A 26077-nucleotide genomic window follows, 5' to 3' on the forward strand; every position below is an offset into this window, starting at 1 on the left:
TAATTTAGATACAAAGACACAAACAGATTGAAAGGAAAGGAATAAGGTATTCCATGCAACAGAAACTAAAAGAGCTGGAATTACTATATTTTTGTCAAACAAAATAGACTAAAATAGAAAAAAAAGTTACTGGAGATAAGGAAGGGCACTCTATATTAATAAAGGATTAATATATAACAATTATAAACATATACATACCTAACAACAAAACCTGAAAATATATTAAAAGTAACAGAACTGAAAAAATAAATAGATGGTTCTACAATAATAATAATTGGGGATTTCAATACCCCATTTTCAACACTGGATAGAAGAACCAGAAATAAGATCAATAAAGAAATAAAAGACCTGAACAACAAAGATACCTAGTGTACTAGACCTAACTGACATATATAGAATGTTCCACCTAACAAAAGAATGCACATTCTTCTCAAGTACAAACAGAACATTCTCCATGATAGACATCAGTAGACCACAAAATAAGTCTTAATAAATTTTAAAAGATTCAAATCATGAAAGGTATGTTTTCCTCACAATAAAATGAAACTGGAAATCAGTAATAGGAAAAAAAAAAAGAAAAAACCTGGAGGGGCACCTGAGTGGTTCAGTCAGTTGAGCGTCTGACTCTTGGTTTCAGCACAGCTCATAATCTTGGTGTCATGGGATCAAGCCCCATGTCTGGCTCCATGCTCAGCAAGAAGTCTGCTTGGGATTCTTTCTCTCCCTCTGCCCCTCCCCCTGCTCTCTCTCTCTCTCTCTCTCTCTCTCTCTCTCTCACACACACACACACACACACACACTCTCTCTAATAAAATCTTTAAAAAAAAAAACTGGAAAATTTACATATATGTGGAAATTAAACAGCATACTCTTAAACAACCAATGGAACAAAGAAGAAAACCACAAGCAATATTACAAAATACCTTGAAACAAATGAAAACAAAAACACAACATATCAAAGCTTATGGGATACAGGGAAAGGCAGTGCTAGAAGAAATTTACAGCTGTAGAAACTATAAAATAAGAACTCAAATCAACAACCTAACTGTATACTTTACAGAGCTAGAACAGCAAATGAAACCCAAAGCTAGCATAAAGATTATATTGTAAATAAAACAGATATTAGAAAAAAACAATGGAAAGTCAACAAAACCCAAGGTTGGTTCTTTGGGGAAGAAAGTCAACAAAATCAACAAACTTTTAGCTAGATTACCTAAGAAAAAAAGAAAGGACCTAAATTACTAAAATCAGAAATGAAAGTGAGGACAACCTACCAATTATACAGAAATAGAAAGGATTATAAGAGATTACTATGAACAACTGCACACCAACAAACTGGATAATGAAATGGACAAATTCCTGGAAACACACAAACTACCAAAACTGACTCAAGAAGAGAGAGACAATCTGAACAGACCCTCAACAAGTAAGCAGTTTGTATCAGTAATCAAAACACAATAGAGAAAAGCCCAGGACCATATGGCTTTACTGGTGAATTCTACCAAATCTTTTAAGATTTTATTTATTTGAGAAAGAGAGAGAGAGAGAACACAAGCTGGGGTAGCAGCATAGGGAGAGGGAGAAGCAGGCTCCCCACTGAGCAGGGAGCACAATACAGGGCTTGATCCCAGGACCCTGGGATCATGACCTGATCTAAAGGCAGATACTTAACCCACTGAGCCACCTAGGAGCCCAAATTCTACCACCAAATATCTAAAGAAGAATTAACAAAAAACCTTCTTAAACTATTCCAAAAAACTAAAGAGGGGCGCCTGGGTGGCTTAGTCGATTGAGCATCTATCTTTGGTTCAGGTCATGATCTTGGGGTCCTGGGATTGAGCCGTGCATCAGGTTCCCTGTTGAGTGGGGAGCCTGCTTCTCCTTCTCCCTTTGCCCCTCCCCCCCGTTTGTGTGAATGAACTCTCTCTCAAATAAATAAAATCTTTTTTTTAATTAAAAAAAAAAAAAGCCTAAAGAGAAGGGATCACTTCCAAATTCATTCCATGAGGCCAGCATTACCCTGATACCAAAGCCAGACAAAAACACTAAAAGAAAATTACAGGATACTACTAATAAAATACTGAAACTAAAATACTAAAATAGTAATACTAAACAGTAAAACTATTAGTATCCTTTATGAATTGCAGAGTAAAAATCCCTAACAAAATACTAAGAAACCAAATTCAACAACATACTGAAAGACTCACACTTATGACCAAGTGGGATTTATCCCCAGAAGGCAAGGGAGGTTTGATATGAAAAAATAATCAATGTAATAACACCACTCTAAGAATGAAGGACAAAAACCACATGAACATCAACTAATGCAGGAAAAGCATTTAACAAAATCCAATACCCTTTAATGATAAAAAACACTCAATGAAGTAGGAATAGAAGGGAACTGCCTCAACATGATTAAGGCCATATACGAAAAACACATAGCTAACATTACATTCAACAGTAAAACACTAGAAACTTTTCTCCTAAGATCAGGAACAAGACAAGAATGCCCATTTTCACCACTCCTATTCAATACAGCTGGAAGTTCTAGCCAGAGCAATTAGGCAAGAAATAGAAATAAACAGCATCATAATTGAAAAGGCGACATAAAACTATTTCTATTCACAGATGACAGAATCTTATGTGTGGAAAACCCTAAATGAATTTAGCAAAACTGAAGGATGCAAAATAAACACACAAAAATCAGTTGTATTTCTATATATTTACAATAAACAAATGAAAAGGACATTTACATGGCATAAAAAACAATGAAATACTTAGGAATAACTTTAAACAATGAAGCACAAGACTTGTACACTGAAAACTACAAAATGTTGCTTTAACAAAAAGACCTAAATAAATGCAAAGATATCCTATATTCATGTATTGGAAAATTTAATATTAAGATGACAATATTACCCCAAATGATCTACAGATTCAATACAATCCCTATCAAAATCCCAATGGTGTTTTTTACAGAAATAGAAAAACACATGGGACACCTGGGTGACTCAGGTCATGATCCCAGCGTCCTGGGATCCAGCCCCGCAAGGGCTTCCCAGCTCAGTGGAGAGCCTGCTTCTCCCTCTCCCTCTACCCCTCCCCCCCAGCTCCTGTGCGCTCTCACTCACTTGCTCTATCTCAAATAAATAAAATCCTTAAAAAAAAAAAGAAAAAAACACATCCTAAAATTTACATAGAATTCCAGCCAAAACAATTTTGAAGTAAAAGAACAAAGCTGAAGGAATCACACTTCTTGGTTTTAAAACTTACTACAAAATCACAATAATCAAAATGTTACAGTACAGGCACAAGGAGAGACATAAATATCAATGGAACAAAACTGAGCCCAGAAATAAACCTTCATCTCTATGATCAATTGATTTTCAACAAGGTTGCGAAGACCATTCGGTTGGGAAAGGATAGTGTTTTCAAAAATGTTGCTGGGGTGGAGGGGAAAAGTGATCCTGGGAAGGGGTGCCTGGGTAGCTTGGTCAGTTAAACATCAGACTCTTAATTTCTGCTCAAGTCATGATCTAACAAGGGTGGTAAGTGTGTGTGTGTGTGTGTGTGTGTGTGTGTGTGTTCATTCATGGATCAAAGGCCTAAATCTAAGCGCTAAAATTATAAAACTCTTAGAAGAAAGCATGGGAGAAGTATTCATGACGTTGGATTTAGCAATCATTTCTTAAATATGACACCAAAAGCACAGGGAACAAAAATAGATAAATTAGACTTCATTAAAATTAAAAACTTCTATGCATCTAGGGATAGCATCAAGAAAGTGAAAAAACAACATGGAGAATGGAAGAAAATATGTGCAAATCATATCTTTGGTAAGGATTTAATATCCAAGATATATAAAGAACTCTTATAACTCAATAGCAACAAAAAACGAACATGATTAAAATACAGGCCTTGAATAGACATTGCAAAGAAGATTTACAAATGGCCAGTTAAGTGCATGAAAAGAGGCTCAGCATTACTACTCATGAGAGAAATGCAAATGAAAACCACAATGAGATATCACTCCACACCTACTAGGATAGCTACTATAAACAAACAAAAACAGAAAATAACGAATGTTGTTCAAAAAAAATAAAGAGAGAAAACAAATAAATGTTGGTGACGAAGGGGACAAAATAAACACTGGTGCGTTGCTGGCAGGAACATAAAATGTGCAGCCACTGTGGAAAACCATCTGGGGATTCCTCAAAAAGCTAAACACAGAATAACCTTATGACCCAGCAATTCCACTCCTAGGGATATACCAAAAAGAACTGAAAACAGGGACTCAGACACTTGTATACTAATAGCAGATTTAATCATAATAGACAAAAGGTAAAAACAACATCAATGTCCATTAACAGAGGAATGGATAAAATGTGAAAGACACACACATAGAAGAAAATACATTTCTGTCGTAAAAAGGAAAGATGTTCTGACACATACTACAACATAAATGAACCTCAAAAACATGCTAAAAGAATAAGTCAAACACAAATAGAATATTATATGATTCTACTTATGAAATATCTAGAATAGGCAAATTCATAGAGACAGAATAGAGCTTACCAGGGGTAAGAAGGTGAAAGCAATGAGGAGTTTTTACCTAATGGGTACAGTTTTTGTTTGGGATGATGAAAGTATTCTGAAAATAGACAGCAGTGATGGTTTCATAACATTCTGAATATATTTAATGTCAACTGTACAATTTTATGGTCTATATATTTTACCTCAATAAAACTTTTTTTATTTTGTCAGCACACATTTATAATTATATCGGTTTTTCATCAAGCCTAAATATGGCCAATACCTTATTTTAGTAAAATTTTATTACAAGAACTGGCTAAATAATTTCAATGTGAACTGTCAACCTATACCAATTATTTGGAATACAACAGAGTAAATTCTTGGATTACTGTTTATAGTTAGGATGCAGAAACCCACAAAAGACTACCATTGCTCCCACCTCCTCAACAGGAAGAACAAGCCAGAGAGACTATAAAATCATAGTTTTTAAAAAAATTCAGAGAGCTGAGATGCAAAGAAACATAAGTGAACTAAATTCCTGTAGGAACAAGCCCTTTCCAGGAATCTAAACATGGCTGGGGTCATGGTGAAAAGAAGAGTGAACCTGCTACAAAAGGGGAAAATCAGCCCAATGTTTAACAAACTTTTAAGGGGAGCATGGGGACTGGCAAGACAGATTGAGCAGCCACATTCCCAAGGCAAATGTGCACTTTCTCAAAAGGGTTGCTGGACAAATGGCTAACAGACACATGAAAAAATGTTCATCATCATTAGCCATCAGGGAAATTCAAATCAAAACCACACTGAGATACCACCTTACACCAGTTAGAATGGCAAAAATGGACAGGGAAAGAAACAACAAATGTTGGAGAGGTTGTGGAGAAAGGGGAACCCTCTTACACTGTTGGTGGGAATGCAAGCTGGTACAGCCACTTTGGAAAACAGTGTGGAGGTTCCTCAAAAATTTAAAAATAGAGCTACCCTATGACCCAGCAATTGCACTACTGGGTATTTACCCCAAAGACACAGATGTAGTGAAAAGAAGGGCTATATGCACCCCAATGTTCATAGCAGCAATGTCTGCAATAGCCAAACTGTGGAAAGAGCCGAGATGCCCTTCAACAGATGAATGGATAAAGAAGATCTGGTCCATATATACAATGGAATATTACTCAGCCATCAGAAAAGATGAATACCCAACTTTTACATCAACATGGATGGGACTGGAGGAGATTATGCTAAGTGAAATAAGTCAAGCAGAGAAAGTCAATTATCATATGGTTTCACTTATTTGTGGAACATAAGGAATAACATGGAGGACATTAAGAGAAGGAAGGGAAAAATGGGCGGGGGGAATTGGAGGGAGAGATGAACCATGAGAGACTATGGACCTGAGAAACAAACAGGGTTTTAGAGGGGAGGGGGGAGGGGGGATTGGTTGGCCCGGTGATGGGTATTAAGGAGGGCACGTACTGCATGGAGCACTGGGTGTTATGCGAAAACAATGGATCGTGGATCACTACATCAAAAACTAATGATGTATTGTATGGTGACTAACATAACATAATAAAATTTAAAAATAAATAAATAAATAAATAAAAGGGTTGCTGGAGGGGAGGGGGGTGGGGGAGTGGGGGTAACTGGGTGATGGACATTAAGGAGGGCACATGTAAGACTGATGAATCACTGAACTCTACCTCTGAAACTAATAATACATTATATGTTAATTTAATTGAATTTAAATTTAAAAAGAAAAAAAAGGATGCTTTCCAAGTACTGGAGCTGCAAGAGGGGAATGGGGAGATAGGGCTGCAAAATGCTGGCAACAGGGCAGCAAAGCTAAGAGAAAAATGTCCCCAAGGGGCACAGGGCCTTCACCAAGTGCAAGGCCACACCCACTACCGGATGCCTTGAGGGTATTAGGTAAATGCTTTCTCCAGAAGAGAGAAAAGCTAGGGGTGGGGCTAAAGAGAAAAGAAAATTTCTCAGCTGCTCAAAATACCAGCAGCTGGGCTGTGAAACAGAGAGATCTCTTACAGTTTTATTAACTGCTGGCTGGGCTGTAAAGTATGAAAAGATTTCTTCAGTCTCACAAGTGCTCAGATCCCAAGACATAATGAAGGGAAAGTCTTGATTCTGCACTCAAAACATCTGATACTAGTGGTGAACTAAGTAAAACTAAAGCTGTAACAGAGTCGGGACCCAAATTAGGCTGTTTTCCTACTAGTACTGTATTTCAGCTTTTCTCCTTCAACTATGTCATGGAGATCTATTTATGTAAATGAACGTAACTATACGTCATCATTCTAAATGACTGTACCATGCAGCAAATGTTTTATACTACCTTTTTTATCACACAGAATATTAAGACATGTATCTAAGGATAAGATTTAAGAAAATTAATATATTTTACTGCTTCATCAAAAACCTTATGTGAAATTGTTTCCTTCCCTGCAAATGCAGATAGGGGACGAACGCCACTGCTGTGATCTGAAATAAGGAGCCAGTAGTTGTATACACCACTGCATATGTACCATCAGAGCAAATGTCCACAGTTTTAAAAAGTCAATAATGTTTTAGTATTATAAAAATTAAGTTTTGATCTTGCAGGCTCCCTGAAAGGGTTTCAGGATCATGGATCACACTGTGAGATCTGCCAGGTTAGTTTCCCAAACTTAATTCCAATTAACTTATCTTAGCAAACTGAACATTAGTAATTAAATAAGGTTAATGATCACCTATTAATAACAGAAATCATATAACCAAAATTACCAATTGCTAATAAGCACAGGAAGAAGAGCAAGTTTAGGAGAGAGAAAATGAATTCAGGATTGAACTTACTGGAGCAAATTTAACGAATTAATGAATTTAGTGAATCTAGAACTCAGAAAAAAGACAGTTTAAAGTACAGATGTGAGAGTTTTATTTATAAAACTGATTAAAGCCAGGAAGAATACGGGTGATAAGAGGGAAGGTCAGAAAAAGGGGGATGCCTATAATAAGTGGATAAAGGGGAAGTCATCAAAGTACTTCCAAAAATAATGAAACAGACACAAATTGTGACGAATTTTCGAAAGGATCTTAGAGACCATCAGGGTCAACCAATTCATTTTTCTGGTTAAGGAAACAGAGCTTGAAGAGGCTCAAAAAAATGATTTGGCCAAGTCTCTGAAAGTGAGAGCATCAGGCCTTAAAATGCCACTTTAGGGATCCCAATTTGGTTTTCTTTCCATAGTACCAAATTCCAGAGTTAGGTAGCAATTCTTTCGTATTTTAGCTAGAGAATAAAAGCCTAGCATCAGGAACAGAAATCAAGAAGAAAAAACACATGTATTTCCACTTCCTCTAAACCCTGCACCTCTAAACTAGCCTTATCCCACTATCAATGCATCACCCAAACCTGTAGGGTCTTCCTTCAAAATATATCCAGAGGGGCGCTGGGGTGGCTCAGTCGTTAAGCATCTGCCTTCGGCTCAGGTCATGATTCCAGGGTCCTGGGATCAAGCCCCACATCGGGCTCCCCGCTCAGCGGGAAACCTGCTTCTCCCTCTCCCACTCCCCCTGCTTGTGTTCCCTCTCTCGCTGTGTCTCTCTCTGTCAAATAAATAAATAAAATCTTCAAAAAAAAAATTAAAAATAAAAAATATATCCAGAGTCTGACCACTTCTCACCACCTAAACTGCTAAATCTTCACCCAACCCTGTTCATCTCTATGCCTAGAATATTTAGAGCATCCTACCTGGTCTTCCTGCTTCCACCCCACCACCTTCCCCTCACTGACTACAGTGTATTTTCTATGCAGCAGCCAGAGCAAACAGACTAAATCATAAATAACATCATCCCTCTTCTTCAAAATCCTCCAACTACTGGCACTTTACTCAGTAATTAACCCCAAAGTCCTTAAATGGCTTACTAGGCCTTATATGACCTGTCTTGCCATTCTCCTTTTTTTAACCTCATCTGCTACTATTCTGCTCCCACCTACTCTATTCTAGCAGCACAGCAGTCTCTTTGCTGATCCTGCCTTTGTACTCGCTCTTCCTTGGCTTGGAATGCACTTCTCCCAGATACTCTCACTTCCGTCTGGGTTCTACTCAAACAGCACTTCCCTGGTCACCCTGTATAAAAGTGACAACTCCGTATCCAGGTTACACTCTATCCCCCTTCCTTATTTTAATTTCCTCTATAGCCTGCCTGGCTTGACATTCTAAATACTGGTTTTATTGCTGATTCCCTCCACTAGAATTTAATCTCCTTGAGAACAAGGACTTAATATTTTGTTCATTATTGTATTTAGTACAAAACCCAGCATTTAGTACAAAATCTGGCACTCAGCAGGCACCAAACTTCTTGCAGGAAAGAATGAAAGCAAATAATAGAGATTAGTAATCTTTTATAACCTAAGATCTTCCTATTTAAAGTCAATCTATTAACTGGCGAAGTTTTAGATCACTGTCCCATTCTGATGGCTCTGCTTAGGCTTTCACTTTTATGATTAAAAGTTTTTATTTATTCATTCAACAAACATTCACACAGAGGCCCTATCATGTCCCAGGCAATATGAGACACTGAAGGCAGAAAGATAAATAAAACATGAACTCTGCCCACAAGAAACTTAGTCTTACAGAGGTGTTGTATCATCTCCAGAACAATAAAATTGTAGTACTGCAAATGAGGGTAACTGCGGTTTAATACACTATATGTTGTTAAAATCGTTACAAAAGCCAAACAATTCATTCAACAAAGAAAACACTCCAAATGTACTTTTCATGAAAACTGCTTCACCAATTTGACAATTTATATAAAATTTGATTGGCTAAAAAGATCAAGACATTTAGTTCACTATATTGGAACATGAAATGATATCCCCCTTATTCATCTTTACTCATTATCCCTTGGGTTCAGTAGCATCTTAGACAAAACCTAAACCAGTCACCAAGAAACCTGTAACAGGCTTACTAATGTTGCATCTCAATAAATAATCCTCAAATCCTTCTGGCTTTTCACTAGAAGTTATTTTAGTTATTTTCTTTAAATGTATATATTTGCTGGGGCGCCTGGGTGGCTCAGTCAATAACGCCTCTGCCCAGGGTCCTGGGATCTAGCCCTGCACAGGGCTCCCCACTCAGCAGGGAATCTGCTTCTCCCTCTCCCTCTGCCCCTCCCCCACCTCGTGCTCTCACGCGCATGCGCTTGCTCTCTCGCTCTCCCTCTCAAATAAAATCTTTTTTTAAAAAAATGCTTAAACACGGATTTTCATTTACATTGTCAGGCAATACATTGAAAATTCAAAATATGATTAAAATCTGATTTTTAAAAGTCGCTCAAAATGCATTTTCATCACAAATAACAATAAATTGATCTGCAGATGATAAATGCCCACTTAGAAAGGGCATTTGTTTGAAACAGCTGTTCGGTTTCAGTGAATTCAGAAAGTCATCTATTAGAAATGTCATATGATGTTTTTGATAATAATGGTCTTACTCACAGCAGAACCAAGAGAGCAATTGTAATCATTTGAGGTAGTGCCTCATTCTGATACACAAATGGTTATATACAAAAAGGGAAAGGCCCACCGAAAAAGCAGCAAAGATTTGAAAACAAAATGGTATCTGAAAAATATAAGACTTCATTAATTTTTATTTATTCTTTCGTAAATGGATCAAATTATTTTATTATTTACTCAGGTAAATTAATTTTACCAAATTCTCCATGATTAAATAAAAAGCTTTAAATTATAAAACCAGGGATTGCCTGAAAGATACAAACTGTTTTTTCCTTTTTTTTTTTAATTTTAATTTTTTAAATTTTAAGTAGGCTCCATGCCCAACATGGGGCTTGAACTCATGACCCAGAGATCAAGAGTTGATGGCTCTACCAACTAAGCCAGCCAGGTACCCCTACAAACTGTTTTCAAAACACTTGCTCTGCCAATTATCTCCTACACCCTTGAAAATCAATCATCTTTGATAACTAGTGAAAAATCACTACTGTAAAAAAAATTTACACTTCCCCACTGTAATTCAAAAGCAAAGAAAGCAATTCAAATTGTCATTCTATATCTCAGTTAAGTGATGAGAGCTCCTAATTATGGATTTGCACTAAGTACTGTATTTCTCAAAGCAGAACTACAGAAAAGTTAAAGTAGACTGATTATTCTGGACTTCAAATTACTTAGTGCCTTGAAAACTAATACTTTTAAACAATACAGGAAGCACTGGGAGTTTACAGCTTTGTGTTGTACCTGACCTATCTTCTCTCTAGAGTAATCCAACTTATTTTATTTGGTTAAGAGTCAACTAGTGATATTTTAGGACAACAGTTTCAAAGTCCTTCCTGAGGAAGGTAGTTTATATAAAATGTTTCCCAAGCATTAGAGGAAAAAACAGTATCTCTAAAAGCTTTATTTCTAAATAATAGAAAATAATGGCACTGAAACTAATGAAACAAAACTGATCTAGGCACTTTTCAATTACAAGATCAGACAAAGTAACTATATTTACACTCCTGATTCATATATAGGCCAGAAACTCAAAGATCATTCTTTACAATTTCCATTCCCTCAAATGCTATATCAAATTGGATCATCAAGCCAAACTGTATTACTTTCATATCCCTCACAGTTCCCAATCCCATCCCCCTGTATCTCCACTGCTAAGCTTTAGTTTAAACCATAATAATTTATTATCTAAATCATTACAACAAGGCTCATAAATAGCTTCCCTGGTTCTTTCAAAAGGTTGAAAAAATAGGTAAAACTCTGGCAATCCAAAAAAAATTACCAAATAGTATTATTATAACAACGGTGGAAATTAATTAGGTACCCTTTTGTAAAGTTAAACATTGCATTCCCTACGAGCCTGCAATTCTTCCTCTGGCTGCATATCTTAGAGAAATTTTAACATGTTTACCCAGAAATATGAGTAGATGCTCAAAGCAACATGTCTCTAAAAGCAGTAATACTGGAAACAACCCAAATGTCTACAGTATGGAAAACTGATCAATTATGATAAGTTTGCAGAATGGAATATTATATACAGTGGTAAAAATGAATGAACTACAACTACATGCAACAAGAATGAATATTAGTAACACGGTATGTGTCAAAAAAACAAATCCAGAAGATTACATTTTAGCATATTCTTTTTATAAAAACAAAACCAAGAAAAAAAATACATTGTTTAGGTAAACGTATTTATAATAAAACTTTTATAAAATGTAAGAGACTGAAATACAAAGTTCAGAATGATAGCTACCATTTAGGAAGAGTCAAGGAGAACACATAGGAAGATGTAAGTTATTGGCAATGCTTGAGAAGTTGGATTCACAGATATTACTTTACTGAAGTATAAATACATTCTATATGTAAGATCATACACAAACCAGTAAGAATGTGTCAAGAGCCAAGAACTGTGATTAACACAATTCTGTGCAAATTGGTGGGAAAATGTTAATTAAGTTTAGGGGGAAAATTAGGACTGAAAGGCATAATTTAAGATTGAGTGGACTGGGGGCACCTGGGTCGCTCAGTCGTTAAGCGTCTGCCTTCGGCTCAGGTCATGATTTCAGGATCCTGGGATCAAGCCCCACATCGGGCTCCCTGCTTAGTGGGAAGCCTGCTTCTCCCTCTCCCACTCTCCCTGCTTGTGTTCCCTCTCTTGCTGTGTCTCTCTCTGTCAAATAAATAAGTAAAATCTTAAAAAAAAAAAAAAGATTGAGTGGATTAAAAGAGTAAGTGAAATGTTTTAATAATAAAAAGGACATAGGGCTAGAGTCAAAAGGGTTGATTTTATTCCCCCCAGTCCTGCCACTAAGTACTTGAGTAATCTCAGGCTAGTCACTTAACTCACTTAACAGATACACTTCCAAAATAGACTATGCTCAGATGTATTTCTTTCTTTTATTTTCTGAAACAAATGGCCTGTATTTAATGTTATCAGGTATGAAATCTGGTCACTTCTGAAGGACTTACCATTCCATTCTGGGCTTCCCTTCTTTTCCTGGCCTACCAGCATTATCCAATACCTGTCACTACACATGTGCCCACAAATAAAAAATAAGGCACTTAACTAATCATCCCAGCAGATTCTCTTCGTAACTTCTACTGATATTACAACCACTTACGTTGAACTTCAAAAGATACACCCTGGGAGAACAGTTTTCATCTGAAATGTGCTTGCTCAATAAATGTTCCTACAAAAAAGTCGTATTGATTAACACCAATTATATGTCATGTTCGAGTAGGTTATGCTACAATAACAAACACCAACAAATGTTGGTGGCTTAAAATAACTAAGATTTTATTCTTTTATGCTATATGCTCATTGAGAGTTGACTGGAGTTCTCCCAAGTCTTCAGGGACCTAGGCTAAAGTAGCAGCACCATGGGAAGGAGACAGTGTGGCAAAGTATATACTGACTCTTAAAGCTTCCATCTAGGAGTGTCACACACTACTTTTACTCACACTTCATCGGCTAAATCAAGTCACATAGCCATGCCTAATTTTAATTTGGCAGGAATACCTACCATATTCCCAAGAGGAGAGTAAAAATATATGTGAACAATTTTCACAATTTCGCAATTTGGAAACATCAAATGAAATGTTAACATACTATGATGTATTAAAAATTCAAGAACACGAAGAAGTAATCAATGTACCCAGTTTTGAAAAGATTAACCAACACATATATGCGAACAAATTGGACAACCTAGAGAAGATGGTTAATTCCTAGAAATATATAAACTACCAAAACTGAAAAAGAAGAAATACAAAACCTGAACAAACCAATTCCCAGCAAAGAAATTGAATCAATAATCAAAAAACTCCCAACAAACCAAAGTTCGAGACCAGATGGCTTCACAGGCAAATTCTACTAAACATTTAAAGAAGAGTATGCCTAGTCTTCTCACACTATTCCAAAAAATAGAAAAGGAAGGAAAACTTCCAAATTCATTCTATGAGGCCAGCATTACCATGATACCAAAACCAGATAAAGACACCACCACAAAACAGAACTACGGGCCAAGATCCCGGATGAACACAGATGCAAAAATCCTCAACAAAATACTTGCAAACCAGATCCAAAAATACATTACAAAAATCATTCCCCACGATCAAGTGGGATTTATTCCTGGGGTGTAAAGGTGGTTCAATCTTCACAAATCAATCAATGTGACACATCACATCAATATGAGAAAGAAGGGGCACCTGGCTGGTTCAGTAAGAGGAGTGTGCAACTCTTGATAAGATTGAGCCCCACGTTGGGTATATACATTAATTAAAAAAAAAAAATCTTAGGGGCTCCTGGGTGTCTCCGTTGGTTAAGCGTCTGCCTTCGGCTCAGGTCATGATCCTGGGATCTAGCCCGGCATCAGGCTCCCTGCTCATTCTGCTTCTACCTCCCCCTGTTCTTGTGCACATACTCTCTCTCTCTTTCCCTCTCAAATAAATATTTAAAAAATAAATAAAGAAAATCTTAAAAAAGATAAGAGAAAGGATAAGAACCGTATATCATTTCAATAGACGCAGAAAAAGCATCTGACGAAGTACAACACCCATTCATGATAAAAACTCTCAACAAAGTAGTTTTAGAGGGAACATAACTCAACATTATAAAGATCCCATATGAAAAATCCACAGCTAAGATCATCCTGAATGGAAAAAAAAAAAAATGAGAGCTTTTTCCTCTACAGTCAGGAATAAGACAGGGATGTCCACTCTCATCACCTGGATTCAACATAATACTGCAATTCCCAGCCACAGCAATCAACAACAAAAAGAAATAAAAGGCATCCAAATAGGTAAGGAAGAAGTAAAACTTTCACTGTTTGCAGATGACATGATACCATACACAGAAAACCCTAAAGACTCCACCAAAAAACTGCTAGAACTGATAAATTCAGTAAAGCTGCAGGATACAAAACTAATGTACAGAAATCTGTTGCATTTCTATACATTAATAATGAAGCAACAGAAAGAGAAATTAAGAAAACAATCCCATTTAGGGGCACGTGGGTGGCTCAGTCAGTTAAGCATCCAACTCTTGATTTCAGCTCAGGTCATGATCTCAGGGTCATTAGATCAAGCCCCGCATTGTACTCTGAAAACTATAAAACACATGAAAGAAATTGATAACATGGAGCGCCTGGGGGGGCTCAGGGGGTCCACTGGTTAAGCATCTGCCTTCAGTTCAGGTCATGATCCCAGGATCCTAGATCAAGCCCAGTGTCGGGCTCCCTGCTCAGTGGGGGGCCTGCTTATCCCTCTCCCTCTGCCCTCCCCCCAGCTCATGCTCTCTCTCTGAAATAAATTATTTGGAAAAAAGAAAAAGAAAAAAAAAAATGGAAAGACATTCCATGCTCAGGGATTGGAAGAACAAATATTGTTAAAATACATATGCTACCCAAAGCAATGTACATATTTAATGCAATCCCTATCAAAATACCAACAGCATTTTTCACAGAACTAGAACAAATAATCCTAAAATTTGTATGGAACAACAAAGACCCTGAATAGCCAAAGCAATCTTAAAGAAGAAAAGCAAAACCAGAGGCATCACAATTCCAGACTTCAAGTTATATTACAAAGCTGTGGTAATCAAAAGAGTATGAAAGTGGCACAAAAATAGACACACAGTTCAACAGAACAGAATAGGAAGCCCAGAAATAAACCCACAATTATATGGTCAATTAATCTTCAACAAAGCAGGAAGGAACATGCAATGAGAAAAAAGTCTTTTCAAATAGGTGTTGGGAAAACTGGACAGCTACATGAAAAAGAATGAAATTGGACTGCTTTCTTGCACAGAGCACAGGCAGTAATTTTTCTGACATTGGTCATGGCAATGTCCTTTTAGATACGTCTCCTGAGGCAAGGAAAATAAAAGAGAAAATAAACTACTGGGACTACATCAAAAAAAAAAAAAAAAAAATTTCTGCAAAGCGAAAGTAAAAAAGACTAAGACAACCTACTGAATGGAAGAAGATATCTGCAAATGACATGTCTGATAAAGGGTTAGTATCCAAAATATATAAAGAACTGATACAGCTCAACACCCCAAAAACCAATAATCCAATTAAAAATGGGCAGAAGACATGAACAGACATTTCTGCAAAGAGGATACACAAATGGCCAAGAGACACACTTAAGACACATGTAAGACACATGAAAAGATGCTCAACATCACGCATCATCAGGGAAATGAAAAATCAAAACCACAATGGAAATCATGTCAAACATGTCAGAATGGCTAAAATCAAAACCAAGAAACAACAAGTGTTAGCGAGGATATGGAGAAAAAGGAACTCTTGTGCAATGTTGGTGGGAATACAAACTGGTACAGACACTGAGGAAGACAGTGTAGAGGTTCCTCAAAAAATTAAAAATACAACTGCCCTACTTAGTTGGTTAAGTGTCCAACTCTCAATCACAGCTCAGGTCTTGATCTCAGGGTCATGAGCTTGAAACCTGCATTGGGCTCCACACTGGGCATGGAGCCTACTTAAAAAACAAACAAACAAACAAAACTGCCCTATGATTCAGTAATCATGCTACTGGGTATTTACCCAAAGAATACAAAAACACTAATTCAAAAGGATATATGCACCCCATGTTTATTGCAGCATTATTTACAACAGATGAACTATGGAAGCAGCCCAAGTGTCCACTGACAGATGAATGGATAATGGATGGATATATATATATAATATGTGTGTGCACGTGTGTGTGTGTGTGTAATGGAATATAATGGAATATTATTCAGCCATAAAAAAGAATGAAATCTTGCCATTTGTAACAACATGGATGGAGCAAGAAAATGTAATGCTAAGCCAAATAACCTAGTCAGGGAAAAACAAATACCACATGATTTCACTCATATGTGGAATTTAAGAAACAAAGGGGAGGGGCGCCTGGTTGGCTCAGTTGTTAGGCGTCTGCCTTCGGCTCGGGTCATAATCCCAGGGTCATATCCCAAATCTCTCATTTTGGAAAACAGTAACTATAGATTTAAATTGTTTACTTTAAACTGAGGGGGGAGGTAGCCTACACTAAAGATTATAACAATAGGAAAGACATGGGTGCCAATAAGGTGTACCATGATGGAGGTAAGGGTCTGAAACTGGGATGTTTGTAGGTCAGGGTGAGCCCACTAAATACTGAAGAGAAAGTGAACTGCAGTCAAAACAACTAGCAGACTTGGAAACCCTCTGGGTGGTCCTGTATCAAGCATTACTAAGGCACTAATAACTAAAAGTACAGCGAAGTACAGGGTTCACTTCACGAGCACAATGAAGGTAGAAGGGAAAGGGAAGCTTGAAGTCTTAATTAAAAGTGAGACATGACAGGTAGAGGCCTGATAACCTGAGAAGTATCATGATGAATGGATCTGGATTCTTCCCTAGAACAGAGCTATATAAGAGGTGGTGAAAATGTAGTTGAGATAAAGCACATTCAATCTCACAAACAACTGAACTAGAACAACTGAACCAGAAAACCCAAATCAAGCCTTAGGTATGTGACTTTTAGAAGAGTATTAAATAACCTTTTGATGCCATATGAACATCTGGTTTAAATATCTCCGTATCTGAGGACCTTCAGATGCCAAAAATAATCAAAATAAGATCCTTTCCTTCATCAGATAATTTTTGTCATGACTTCTGCCCTTTACAACCATACCTACAAGCATGTTCATTAATTAAAATATTTATTGAACATCTAGTTTATACAAATCTTGTGTTAGGAACTAAGGACAAAGAAACAAACACTATCAATTGGCCTCAAGGTGAGAAATACAGAAAAGCAGGCAGTGACAATGAAGTGTAATAATGACATATTCTCAAGCAGCTCTGGGACCACAGATAAGGGAGGACATCTGACAGAGAATACAGAGAACAAAGAAAGGCCTACCACATTGCAGAGGTCCAATAACTACTAAATGAAGAACATCCTAATGTGATCTCCAGGACTTTGGTTTGCAAAGCTCTAATATTTAGACCAGTCTATTAGTTAGGTATCAGTCAAAAGACAGAAATCACACCAGTAATTTTAACAGAGAATTTAGTATAAGTTGTTAACCACAAATTGGAGAACTGGAAAGGCAAAAAAGGGACTCATATAATCACAAAGAAAGTAATTACAGGAAGCAGCTATTCCCCAGAGCTGATGGAAAACAAAAGGAAGTGACTGGAATTATTGAAACTCAAAGGTTTAGAGAAATCCTATAAAACTGGAGCCCAGATCTCTAAAAATAAAGCACTCCTTGAAGAACACGAAGACCAAGAACTTGAGGAGGGTCCCTGCAAAACTGGGACACAAATCTCTGAAAGGGAACAAAAGGCTAGTTGATGTTATCTAGGAGGGATGTAATGAGAGTTCTATGAGTGTGGAAAAATGCAAAATGGAGCCATTTGCCACTACTATTCTTGCCAGGGTGAAGTCCTGTTGCTGTGAAGATATTGATAGGAAGAAGTAAACATAAAGGAGCAAATCCCTTGCCCCTCCTCTTGCTTTCCTATTTCCCACCCTCCTACTGGCAGAATTTAATACGGAACCAGGTGGTAAACAAGAAATATAGTTTGTAGGGTCTCAGCTCCGACACCACAAAAAAAAAGTTTAAGAAGGATGAGTGTGAAGCTGATAAAAAATACCTTAAAAGCCAGCATCACCTATGCAATTTCTCCTCTCTATATACTTAAGATAATATTCTGTAAATACTTAGAATTACAAAACTCTAGTTAAATTCAGCAATTTTATTTTTCTCATGCCTTCTGAGGAAATTATATAAATAATCAACACTAAAATAAGGGCATCTATTTTAACACCCCAAACTTTAAAAGAACCACCACCCATGCTATACTCTATAAATTAGGCAATGCGCAGATCTTCAAAACTAAATCAGAACCTCGAGTCGGAAACAACCTTAAGGCTCAAATTTAGTGTCTACATGAAAACTTTAAAACTCTCATGTATTCAAAAATCATCACAAGATTAATGTGGATTAATGAAAGGCCTGAACTGCTAAAATTTTAGATGAACGCTATTTTATTACTTCGAAAAGTAAGCAGCTTTTTCTTTTAGACCAAATCTTTTCCTAGTGATTAATTTTAATATTTTTATTGTCTGAAATGTTCTGAATCTTCCTCTGGAATAGCTGGCTTACGAATACATCATTTCAAACATACGTATTTCACCAAATTTAAGATGCCATCAGTTATAGAACACAGCATTACTGCATAAATCACTAAGGGGAAAAATGCTGTAAGTTAAACTATGACTTCATGGGTTCTTTCATGAACTTTTAAAAATTCCTGAAAGAACTCTACCACATTAATAATCTAATGTACTGGGGTGCCCGGGTGGCTCAGCTGGTTAAGCGTTTGCCTTCAGCTCAGGTCGTGATCCCGGGGTGAGCCCCGAGTTGGGCTCCCTGCTCAGTGGGGAGTCTGCTTCTCCTTCTCCCTCCCCCCCCCACTTGTGTCCTCTCTCTAATAAACAAATAAAATATTTTTAAGGGGTATTATCTCAGAATATATTTTAATAACTTTTTTATTGCCAATTGCTATTATACCAGTTCTTAGAGTAGATATAAGTATTTTGGTTTCTTAAACTTTTATTTTTATTTCCTTTGTAGTTTTATCGTTTTATTTACTCAACAAATAGCACAAATATTAACCTTAGTTCATTTCTGTTATTTCCAACTGGTGGGCTAAATAATTTCATTCAACATTTGCAGGGCTAAGGCAGGAGATGGGAGAGGATGGAGAAGAATGGCTATAAGGTTTTTTGGGGTGGTCACGAAAATGTTCTAAAATTAAATTATGGTGATGACTGTACAAATGTAAATATATTAAAAATCCCTGAATTATACATTTTAGAGGGTAAGCTTTACACTGAAATTATATTTCAACAATGCTGTTAAAATTATATTTATGATAAATTCTACTTTCTTACATCAAAACAGTTAAAATATTTACAGAATACTCCTGAAATAATTGTAAATAAATATATTAGAAGATTCTCTAGTCCAGGTGTCAGCAAACTTTATCTGCAATTAGTCAACAGTAAATATTTTAGGCTTTATAGGCCGCATACACAGTGTCTGCCAATTTTTTTAAAACAGCCTTTAAAAATGTAAAGCCATTCTTAACTCTAGAGTTATATAGCTTGTTGACCCCTAATCACATACTACTTAAAAAAAAAAATTTTTTTTTCCAGAAAGCAAGCAGTCAAATGTAACCCATAATGATGACGGTATTAACGAGGAGAAACTAAACACAACAGCAGTTTGAATCTTTGAGAAATTCATTTCACTTCTCATGTACTGCTGCTGTAGGGGACACAGGGGAGGTAAAGACTAACAAAAATTATTTCCACTCTATAAATCAAATGTTTTAAATTTATCTTCTCAGCATCCAAGGTACATTAATGGAAGAAGCCAGACTTTAGACATGTATCATTAATAACTCATGTGCTATTCACCTCCAAAGACTTGAGGGGACAAAGACTCACAGATGTATACCCTATACATCTAAGCAAAATCCACATTATTTCCAGTTTTGCAAGGAAATAAATATATTATCAATTACTATTACTAATTAGAACTCCCAGGACAGACTTTTTCAACTGGGGTTCCATAGAATCCTGGGGTTCCACAGAATCCTAGGGGTCCATGAAGCACTACTTATTCAAGAGATCGTGACTTAAAAAATAATTAACAATTGTTTTTTGAACTTTGCACACTTTTGAAAGAGAGGTCACAGTGCTGCAAGGTGATCAAGCAGCTCCATTAGCAGCTTTGTGTCAGCTCCTTAAGGTAGTACATTCTTTAGAAATGCCACATAAAATGGAGTCATGTAAGAGTAAATATTACTCTTACATGCGTGACTTCTTTACTCAGCATGACGAATCTGAGATTAATCCATGTGGCTGTGTGCATCCACAGTTTCTTGCTGTTGCTGAAAAGTATTTCACTGTATGGATATACCACATTTTCTTCATTAGCTTGTTAATGAACACTTTTTTCCAGTTTCTGAATATTGTGATTGAAGTTCCTATGAATATTCTTATACACATCTTTTTTGCTGGGTCATTATAGTAGATGTCTGTTTAACTTTCTAAGGAACGGCCAGTATTCCAAAGTGGCTGTACAAGTTTTATATTCCCACCAGCAATGTATGTGTTCTATTTACTCCACATCATCATAAACACTGGTATTATCTTTTTTAATTCTAGCCATCCTGATGCATCTGTCATTTTAATTTGTGTTTTCCTAGTGACTAATGATGTTGACCACCTCTTTCATGTGCTTAAGATCCATTCATATAACTTCTTCAAATCTTTTGTCCACTTTTAATAGAGTTGTCTTAAGACTTCTTTAAGTCCTTTGTCCGACATATGTATTACAAATATATTTTTCTGTTCTGTGGTTTGCCTTTTGTTCTCTTTTGTTCATTTTATGGTTAGTTCTCTTTGCATCCTAAAATTTTCGGTACGAGTACAACACAAACATTTTTTCTATATTTTTCATCTTCAAGTTTTATATTTTTAGCCTTACAATTTAAGACCATTAACCATTTTCAATTATTTTTTGCATTTGGTGTGAGGTAAAGGTCACTGTTCATTTCTTTACAGATTTTTTGTCTATTTGTTCTATCAGAGATGTCTATGAGAGAGGTCTACTAAATCCACAACAATAATTGTGGACTTACCTGTTTTTCCTTTTAGCTCAATTTTGCTTTACATATTTTGAAGCAATGTAATTAGGTGTATACAAATTAGAAATGTTCTATCTTCCTAATGAATTGGCCCTTTTAACATTATCCCTTTTTATCTCCAATAATGTTTCTTGGCTAAAGCCACTGTATCTCCTATTAGTATAGTCACACAAGCCATTTCTTAGTTAGCATCTGCATGGTACATTGCTTCCCATATTTTTACTCTGAACTTCTGTTTATGCTTTGTAAGCAGCATATAGTTGGGTTTTGCTTTTTTGATTCAGCCTGGTAATCTGTCTTATAATGGAAACATTTAGTCCATTTGCATTTAATTACTGATGTAGTTGAGTTTAAGTCCATCATCTTTCTATTTATTTTCCATTTGTCCCCTTGTTCTCTGTCCTTTGTTCTTCCTTTCCGTCCTTTTCTATTAATCAACTATTTTATTATCCTATTTTATGTACTCTATAGGCTTATCTTTTAGCATCATTTTTTCAGTGGTTACTGTAAAAGATACAAAAACACATCTTTAGTTTCTATCTTAAATTAGTACTTTTACCATGTCCCAAATGAGAGATTCTTATAATTTAACTCTATTTACTTCCTCTTTTTGCTATTGCTGTCATATAATTCCTTCTACATGTTATACCGTTTTCCAATATAACATTTCCAATGGAATACTAGACATTGTTAAAACTATTGGTTTAAGCAATTAACAGCCCTGCCCACCATAGTTAGCTATTCCAGTACTCTTCATTCCGTCATGTTTCTACCTCAGAATTTTTTTCTTTAGCCTGGTGTACTTCCTTAATATTTCCTGAAGTGTGGGTATGCCGCTGATGACTTCTCTTAGCTTTTGTTTATCCAAGAATATATTTATTTCATTTTTGGTTTTGAAGGATATTTTCACTGGTTATCAATTTTTTCTTTCAGCACTTTAAAGGTGTCATTCCACTGTCTTTTGACTTACAGTCGGTTAAAAAGTCACCTTTGAAAATTCTTATTTCTCTGTAACTAACATATCTTTTCCCCCCTTCTGTTTTTAAGATTATTCTATTTGTATGTAGGTTTTAGCACTGTGATCTGGAACTATGTGCTGAGGGAAACACAGCAATAGCAGGCAGACACAATACTAGACTCCTACTTAATAAACAGAATCATTAATTATTTCTTTTGGCTTAGTGGTGCTATGAAAAAGTTTCTATCAGTGAGATCATATGATACATGTCTCTCTCTGATTGACTCATTTCGCTCAGCCGAGGAATTTGTAATCTCAGGAAACAAACTGAGGGTTGCTGGAAGTGGTGGGGGGTGGGAGGGATGGGGTGGCTGGGTGATAGACATTGGGGAGGGTATGTGCTATGGTGAGCTCTGTGAATTGTGCAAGACTGTTGAATCAACAGATCTGTACCTCTGAAACAAATAATACAATATATGTTAAAAAAAAAAAAAAAGAACATAGCAGGAGGGGAAGAATGAAGGGGGGGAAATCGGAGGGGGAGATGAACCATGAGAGAGGATGGACTCTGAAAAACAAACTGAGGGTTCTAGAGGGTAGGGGGGTGGGAGGATGGGTTAGCCTGGTGATGGGTATTAAAGAGGGCACGTTCCGCATGGAGCACTGGGTGTTATACGCAAACAATGAATCATGGAACACTACATCAAAAACTAATGATGTGATGTATGGTGATTAACATAACATAATAAAAAAAAGTTTCTAAAACACTAAGGGTAAGTGTTTGTTATTTATCCTGTTTTGGGTTCACTGAGCTTCTTCCATCAGTGGTCTTAACAGTTTTGAAAAATAGCCATGATGTCTTCAAATATTGCTTCTGCCCCTTTCCCCTATCCATTTCATCAATGTCTTAATCTGCTTGGCTGCTATAACAAAATACTATAGACTAGTCAGCTTATAAACAACAGAAATTTATTCCTCACAGTATGGAAGCTAGAAGTCTGAGATCAAGGTGCCAGGATAATCATATGAGGACCCTCTTCTGTGCTGTAGACTTCCTGCTGTGTTCTCACACGGTCAAAGGGGCTAGGGAGCTTTCTGAGGATCTCTCTTATATAAGCATTAATTCCACACATGAAGGCTCCACCCTCATGACCTCAGCACCTTCCTAAAACTTCACATCCTAATACCATTAAACTGGGCATTAGGATTTCAACATGAAATGTGGGGGAACAAACATTCAAACCATAACACTTAGGAACTCCAATTATACATATGTTAAATCATCTGGTTATGTTACTTGTTTTTTATTTTGTTCTGTTTCTTTCCATCTTGTTTCCTTAGTGCTTTAAACATATCTTTGCAATAACCCTCTCAGTGGGTACTAGAAAGAAACACAGCAAGTATTTTAGGAAATCATCTCAGTATGCTTGGTCTACATTACTTCCTAAATGGGAAAATGAAAATATTTTCCTCTATGTTTCACAAATAAACCAAAAACTGCCTTGAAAAAAAATTAAGATTAGCAAATTAGTCCTCCCTTTTAGGGAAAATGCTGCAAATTCAGTTCTACCTTCAGTCTCATCCATGAAAGCTATTAAATATGTTCAAGAACTTAGGAGGTCATCAAAAACAGGAGACAGAACAAGGTATACGAGGAAGGTGCTTAATTTGCAAAAAGTATCACTTGGTTATGATAAAATCTTTTTCAGACACCAAATCTTTGTCTTTTTGCCACAAATACTTTTTTTTTTTTTAAGACTTTATTTATTTATTTGACAGAGACACAGCGAGAGAGGGAACACAAGCAAGGGGAGCGGAAGAGGGAGAAGTAGGCTCCCCGCCAAGCAGGGAGCCTGATGCGGGGCTCGATCCCAGGACCCCGGGATCATGACCTGAGCCGAAGGCAGACGCTTAACAACTGAGCCACCCAGGCGCCCCTGCCTCAAAAACTTTTTGCCAGTTTAATAATCCTCTGAATGTCTATACATTGTATTAATATTTATTATTTATCCATAAAAATTTTTAAAGCTTTAAAATTATCCTTAAATATATCTAAATGAAATTACTTTTCCACTATTTACTTAGCCCTATGGAGTTTATAAGCAGTCTCCACATCTTATTTGATTCTTAAAATGATTCTATGAGGTAAAGTGTAATTATTTACCATTCCTGTTATACAAATGAGAAAACAAAAGCTCAAAACTTAAGTGATTCACCAGAGTCATTAAGCTACTAAGTAAATCCTGATAAAATAGAAATTTAAAACCTATGTGCTCCTTCCATTAATCTGCTCAAAAATAAATTGGCCCATGTACAGATAACAAGTGAAACACAAACTGCCTTTCCTTTTAATTTTTGTAATATTCTTGAGTAAAATTAAGTCAAAGCACGCATGATCATCTTTTTCAAAAGAAAACCCACACCTTAAAGCAATTTTAGCAGTATCAAATTATGTGTAAGTCACCAAATTTCATTTACTGTTACACCAAAGTGTGCTTAACAAATTATTTCCTAATGATGATATTTTAATTGACAATTTTTAAAAGTATTTTTAGAACTAGGTTTTTACAAAGTAGATTAATACTATAAATACTACCTTTGCAGGAGACCTGTAAACATGCCTCTTTCCTCCTTCAGTAGGCCTTTGAACATTTCTCCTTGGGGTGACTCATAAATACAAATTCCAGACTCAATACCACAAATAGTTAGGAAAAATTTTCAACTATTCCTGGTTTTATTTCAACACTTCTAAGAGGTTTCTGACAAAGTGAAGGACAAAAAAACCTCTAGCAAACCCTCCAGCCTTTCTAGATTAGCCGGTGTGTGTGTGTGTGTGTGTGTGTAATTTTTTTTTTTTAAGAATTTTAATACAGTTCAAATCAGTGTGCCAGGTTCATTTCAGCTCCTTCGCTGCCAAACCTGGGGGGAAGGAACTGCTTCAGTTTCCCTGCCTTCTCTTTATCTGTGATGACCAACATATAAAGGTATATGCTGTATCAAACTTTAAACTTCACATTACCCATATTTTTCTTGATCTTGACAGATTTGGCATCCTTTAGCCTGCTTGTGAGCAGAAAGTCCTTGATTTCTTCCATTTTGCGAGGCATGGCTACGAGGGGTGCAGGGGAGTGTGCAGCTGGCACCACCCAAAAGACCTACCCAGTATATTTTTAAATAAAGTTATTTACAATTATCAATAAACTCTTTTTGGGAATAGTACTGTCAAGTGTTAGATATTCCATCAGAGAAACGGCCACACTCATTTACTGTATGAACACAGATGTTACCTTCCTACATAGCAAGTCATTTCTGTGTTACTTTTATGGGCAGTATAACCCAGTCCTTCAAATATGGGAAAGAAAAATAAATATCCATATGAAAAGTCCCTTAGTTCTAATAATAATAAACCACAGCCACTAATATATTAAAGTAACATTATATATTATATAATATCTGTTCTTATTCTACTGTATTGCAACACATAGGACAAACAAGACATGAAGAAAATAAAAATCATCTCTGAAAAATAAGTACAATTATAAGCTGCTATTTAAATTCAACTATCCAGGGGCACCTAGGTGGCTCAGCCAGTTAAGCACCTGCCTTTGGCTCAGGGCATGATCTCAGGGTCCTGAGATTGAGCCCCACGTAGGGGGCTCCCTGCTCAGCAGGGAGTCTGCTTCTCCCTCTCCCTCTGCCTCTCCCCCCTGCTTCTGCTCTCTCTCGCTCACTCACTCTCTCTCTCAAATAAATAAATAAAATCTTTAAAAAAAAATTTAAATTCAACTATCCGAAAAAAGTCAGTTAATGGTAACTCATGCTTGTTTAAAGTTAACTGGCTATGGTTAAGATCCATAATTTGATCCTTACATA

General features: G+C 36.4%; 1 protein-coding gene and 1 pseudogene across 2 annotated transcripts in view; both read right to left on the reverse strand.

The window, feature by feature from the left end:
• The window catches only part of CDK17 (cyclin dependent kinase 17), a 111664-nt gene that overhangs the window by 51824 nt on the left and 33763 nt on the right, over nucleotides 1-26077 (reverse strand). The window lies entirely within an intron of this gene.
• LOC118531704 (large ribosomal subunit protein eL38 pseudogene) lies at nucleotides 25026-25359 on the reverse strand (annotated as a pseudogene).

This window comes from Halichoerus grypus, chromosome 6, assembly GCF_964656455.1.
Source record: "Halichoerus grypus chromosome 6, mHalGry1.hap1.1, whole genome shotgun sequence".
Lineage (NCBI taxonomy): Eukaryota > Metazoa > Chordata > Mammalia > Carnivora > Phocidae > Halichoerus > Halichoerus grypus.